The sequence below is a fragment of the Notechis scutatus genome, chromosome 1, assembly GCF_049901735.1.
Source record: "Notechis scutatus isolate UNSWTSFEM ecotype Mainland chromosome 1, rNotScu1.2, whole genome shotgun sequence".
NCBI lineage: Eukaryota > Metazoa > Chordata > Lepidosauria > Squamata > Elapidae > Notechis > Notechis scutatus.
Genome location: NC_142009.1, coordinates 81,702,562 through 81,708,561, shown reverse-complemented (window position 1 = coordinate 81,708,561; position 6,000 = coordinate 81,702,562).

Here is a 6,000-nt window from a genome sequence, read left to right as displayed (position 1 = left end):
TTTCAAAGCACATCTGTACACACCTAGTGCAGCGTGATAAAATGTGTTTTAAACTGTTTCCATTTGTCCTGTTTTCCAAAATTATAATTCAACCTCTCACATAATTCAAGGGATTCCACAATGTCTTGTTGTTTGACCTTGCATGATAGGTTTTAAAAATATATATAAACACACACGTGAGAAAGTGTTTTGGCTGCAAAACTATCATTTTTTTGTATTTAAATCAAAATCATATGGAAAGTGTATTTATTACAAAAGGACTGTTCAGCACCTCTCAAAGAAAAAGAAATGCTTTAGCAGATGTTTCCTCTCAGAAGAAAATGTATTAGAAAGCCAGGAAGAACTCATCTTGGCCCCAATTAATCTCTGAGTGGAGAAACTCTCTGATATTCAGAAAACACAGACACCCCATTCAGTATGCAATAACATCCACCAAGAAGCATTATCTATCATTATTTAGGCTAATGCTGCTAAGCTCCCCTCAGTTAACATAAAGATTTCAACAGATCTAATTCAATAAAAATCTCTCTGGGAATTACAGAATCCATTAGGATATACTCTTGAGCCATTTGTCCTGTTCCATTATGGGAATCCATTATGGGAATTTTATCAAAGGCAGTCGAGCTCTTTATTTTGAACATGACACTTGTTCTGGAATCTTCTTTCCCCACTTCTAGATTTTCTCATTGGTAAATTGTATGTTACTTAATTCCTACCATCATTTCTTAAGATCTTTGTCTCCGATGTCTACCATCATCACTGCTAGCACTGATGTTTAATATTTCTAAGGTCAGAATATCTTGGTCAGTTGTCTAGAAACAGGTATTTGCCTTGGATCTATAAAAAATGATTTTTTTTTATTCCTGTTGAGATACTTCTTTTTCTTGCTTCTATATTTTGGGTTTATCTTTTCATTTTGTAAAAAAAAACACATCTATCTATCTATCTATCTATCTATCTATCTATCTATGTGTGTGAGTTTCCAAATTTAAAAGATAAACACAAAAATATAGAAGCAAGCAAGAAAAAGAAAAAAAGTGTCAAAAATAGTAGAAAGCAAAGATAAATAAAACAAAAAAATTAAGGAAGCATCTTCCAATATTCTTTACAACAGTAATAGACATTCTTAAAACCGTTTTGTCCCTTCTAAATTATGTTTCCCTTCTCCATTTGTTGAACCCTTATTACACAGTAAATATAGAAATCATCAGTTCATTTTTTATCCATTTACACCAAAAATTCTATAAAGGGTTTCCAGTATTTCATAAAAGTAGTTGTTCCTTCCCCAATCAGAAGCCAAATAAACCATTTCTGCAAGTTCTACCATCTTCATAATCCATTTTTATTGTAGATATTTCTATATTCTTTTATCTTTATGCATATAACAATTTGGCTGTGATTACTGTGTTTCTCACAAAATAAGGCTGGGCCTTATTTTTTTTTGACCCCCCAAAAAATGGTTAGGCTGTCTTTTTGGGGGTGACTTAATTTCCTCCCCCACCTAGAGCAGCCCATATGCACGTACCTCTCCACGAGCCCGTTTCTATCGGCCGATGAAAGCTCCCCGAAGGCAGAGTCCCCAGCCGCTTCGGGGCGAGTCGTGGCTGCCCATGTCCCCTCGCCATTAGGCAGTGTCTTTCGGGTGATGGAAGCTCCCCAAGGGCAGTCACCAGCCACTTTGATTGGCTGGTAGAAGCGGCCTCGGGGCGAGCGCACACACACATTCCCCTCACCGCGAGGCCACTTCTATCGGCCAATCGAAGTGGCTGGTGACTGCCCTTGGGGAGCTTCCATAGCTTGAAAGACACTGCCTAATGGCGAGGGGACATGGGCAGCCATGACTCGCCCCGAAGCGGCTGGGGACTCTGCCTTCAGGGAGCTTCTATCGGCTGATGTTCTATAGGTAGATCCGGGTATTCTAGTCTACCTGCAGGGCACTCCTAAAGGCAGTTTTCTCCCCACCCACCCCTGCCCTTCCTCCCCCATTTCTCTTCATCTCGTGTAGTTCTAATGAACGATGTGAGAAATGGTGGGGAAATGCATGGATTAAATAGGCCTAAATTTTGGGGGGTGGGGCTTAATTTCACCTCATGCCTAGAAATCATGCTGGGCCTTCCTATTGGTGGAGGCTGTATTGTTGGAGAAACATGGTACCATATACGAAAACAAATAATCAATGAATCTTTTCTAATTGACTATTCATTAGCGCTGGTTTTATTTAAATGTTAATTTTCAAAACTGTCTTCTAGGCATCACACAACCTGGAGCTGCCTCAGGTAGGCATTTTGAAAAATATTCTCAATTATGTAAGTATTCAATAATTTAAATAATTTAATTTATTACTCTTCTTAACTATGAATTGCTTCTCTTTTGTCCAGGGTATGGGTGCACATGACACACTAGCAGAAGTCAACATAGGGTTTTCTGAATTTTTGATACACAGAGCTCAAAAGCTTCACCATCACTACTATAAGCCAAGTAATGGCGTCTATAAGATGCATTTCTTTAAGATATTCATTGTACCCTTAAATTGGTTTGTTTCTTTTTTTTTCAGGGAAAAAAAACTAGCTATAATTCCTGGATTCTTCGGGAGAAACCAAATGTAAATATATAGCACCGCAATGTGAAAGAGGTCAGAATAGCAAACAAGCCAAGTGATACCAAATATAATCTTAATGTTCTCCTTTTTCCCTAGGAAAATTATACAAAAGTTGAAAAATGTTCATGTTTTTCACCAAATGAAAACTCCTTCTGCAGTTTCTGTAAAAGGCTGCCTGCTAAGCCATTGTGTAGAACACGGGTGTCAAACTTGCCACGTCACATTGCCGTCACATGATGTTTCACGACATTTTTCCCATTCATGGAGCTGGGTTGGGCATGGCCTGTGCGTGATACATCTGGCACATGGGCCGCCAGTTTGACACCCTTGGGTAAAGTAAAAAGCTGTCACACAATTTTCACTTCTTAGCTCACACTGTATCATACTCCTTTACTTCCTATTCAGTCCAGATTTCTCTCTCCCTCTATCTCTGTCTCTCTCTCTCTCCCTTCAAGTCAATGTTGACTCCTGACAAGTATCTGAACAAGTCCTTGCAGTTTTCTTGGAAATATTTTCATAAGTGGTTTGCCATTGTCTTCTTCCTAGGGCCAAGAGAGAATGGCTGGTCCAAGCTACCAAGCTAGCTTTATGTCTTAAAGTGAGACTAGAACTCATGGTCTGCCAATTCCCAGACTGATGCCTTGAACAATGACATCAAATTGACCTCATTGCCTACATTCATTTTAGCAGAAAGGCGTTTAAAAAGAGATGGAGCAGGAAAATGTTGTGGTTAACCTATGATTAATTACAAACCCATTCCTTGCTCTGAATAATGTTAAATTAGAGAAATCGGTGAAATACTTCATTCTTTTACATAACCCAAGCCTGTCAGGAGTTAACATGCCAAACACTTGCAGTTATTCCATTGCTTTTGTTCATTCACGATGTGGTGAGTTACTGGAACTGAACCAAAATGACACACACCTTCGGCCCTTTCAGGAATTTCAACAAGCTTGGAGTGTACTGCATATGTAGGTTGCAGCTTGTAACAATGGTGTACGTTGATATCTGGCACTAATTGCTGAATTTCCAGGCTACCATTAGTGTGAGTTTCATTCCAAATTGGCTCGTGGAAGCTACTGATGTATTTTCAGACTGTTACAATGGCTTACTTTACAAAAGGCAGAGTAAGTTATTTTCCAAGGCGAAGGGAAAAAAGAAATTTGGATGCTAAACAACTGTTTCTCCCATAAAGATTGCAGTATTTTTGGGAGGTGTATATGTAAGCATATTTAGGAAAAAATTTGTACTCAGTGTCCCAAATTCCTAAGCACTGAACTGTTTGAGCTGAATTAGTCTAGAAATGGCACTCACATGTATGGAAACTTCCATATATGTCCCTCACATTTACACTAAGATTCCAAGACAGTGGGTAAATTTTGCTTTGCATAAATATTTCAAGTACTCTGTGATATTGATGTTGGCAACCACTCCTATCTATAAATGGCCCTTGTTAGTAAGATGGATTTCACATTTGGGTTCTACGAGCCATATTTTTGGTGGAAAGGATACCTCCTGTCTTTTGGACTAGGCTCCTATCAAACCAACAGGACCAAGGAAATTAGTAATCATTGTATAGGAAGGAATGTTAAAGATAAATAACATAATAAACACAAATATATATTTATCTTGTTCATTGGTTCTGAGATGCAGACTGCTAAGAAAGTAGAAAGTATTTTCACCAGAAAGACTTTTAGCTTAAGATCTCATGATACAATAAAATTACAATAGTTCACAGAAATTGATTAGTTTAGGAGACGATGATAGCCTGGGGGAAAAATTTTCATTATGGGATAGACTTGGATAAATGGCAGAAACTATGGGATAGAAACTGTAAATTAACAATGTCAACAGCTTATAAAGAAAATTTGTATAAGGTGTTTTATAGATGGCATTTTGCCCCGGCAAGATTGGCAAAGATGTTTAAAGACAAATCTGCAAAATGTTGGAAATGTCATCAGATACCTGGATCACATTACCATATGTGGCGGACATGCACAGAAGCTAAAAGATATTGGACAAAAATACATACATAGTTGAAAAAGATGATAAAACAACATATAGATTTAAAGCTTGAGATATTCCTATTGGGGATTTTACCTGAGAGAACTATAGTAAAGAAAACACACACACACACACACACACATACAGCAGCTAGAATTGTATTTGCTCAAAATTGGAAAAGCGAAAAGGTTCCGATGGAAGGAAGAGGTGATTAAGAAAATATTGGAATGTGCAGAAATGAGTAGGTTAACACTGGCAATTAGAGAACAAGAAGAAATGGAGTATTATATGATTTGGGATTTATTTTATAAATGGTTGGGAAATAAAGTAAGAAATTAAACGATATTGTCATAATGATATATAATGATGAATAGGTTGTAATATGAATAGAATAGAATAGAATAGAATAGAATAGAATAGAATAGAATAGAATAGAATAGAATAGAATAGAATAGAATAGAATAGAATACTTTATTGGCCAAGTGTGATTGGACACCCAAGGAATTTCTCTTGGTGCAAATGCTCTCAGTATACATAAAAGAAAACCTACATTCGTCAAGAGACAAAAATCATAAGGTACAACACTTAATGATAGTCATAGGATACAATAAGCAATCAAATCATACTAGGAAACAGTCAAAATAAATCATAAGGATACAAGTGACAAAGTTACAGTCATACAGTCACAAGTGGGAGGGGATGGGTGATAAGGAGTAATGAGAAGATTAACAGTAATAGTAGTGCAGACTTTGCAGTAGTTGGACAGTGTTGAGGGAATTATTTGTTTAGCAGAGTGATGGCTTTCGGGGGAAAACTGTTCTTGTGTCTAGTTGTTCTGGTGTCAGTGCTCTATATTGTCGTTTTGAGGGAAGGAGTTGAAACAGTTTATGTCCGAGATGTGAGGGGTCTGTAAATATTTTCACAGCCCTCTTTTTGACTCGTGCAGTACACAGGTCCTCGATTGAAGGCAGGTGGTAGTAGTTGTTTTCTCTGCAGTCCTAATTATCCTCTGAATGTAAACTTAGTAAGAAATGTATACAAATATTAATATGTGCACAAGATATATGTACCCAGTCAACACACTGTATAACTGAAAGATGGATTTGTTTTTATAAAAAATAAAAATAAAAAACTTAAAAAAAAAAAAAAAAGCATGATCCATGATCAGGGAGTACAAGAGATTATTCCAATAGGATTCTTCCTAAATGAAAAAGACCTCTGCCTAGAAAAGCAGTTCACCTTGACATGACCTATTATCGGGGTGGGCTTCATAAATTTTAGCAACGGGTTCTCTGCCCGGTTGCTGGGGACCCGTGGCCATGGTGGGTGTGGCCTAGTTAGCCTCCTGCACCATGGCGGGGTAGGGCATTTTTGCCCTCCCCGGGCTCTGAAGGCTT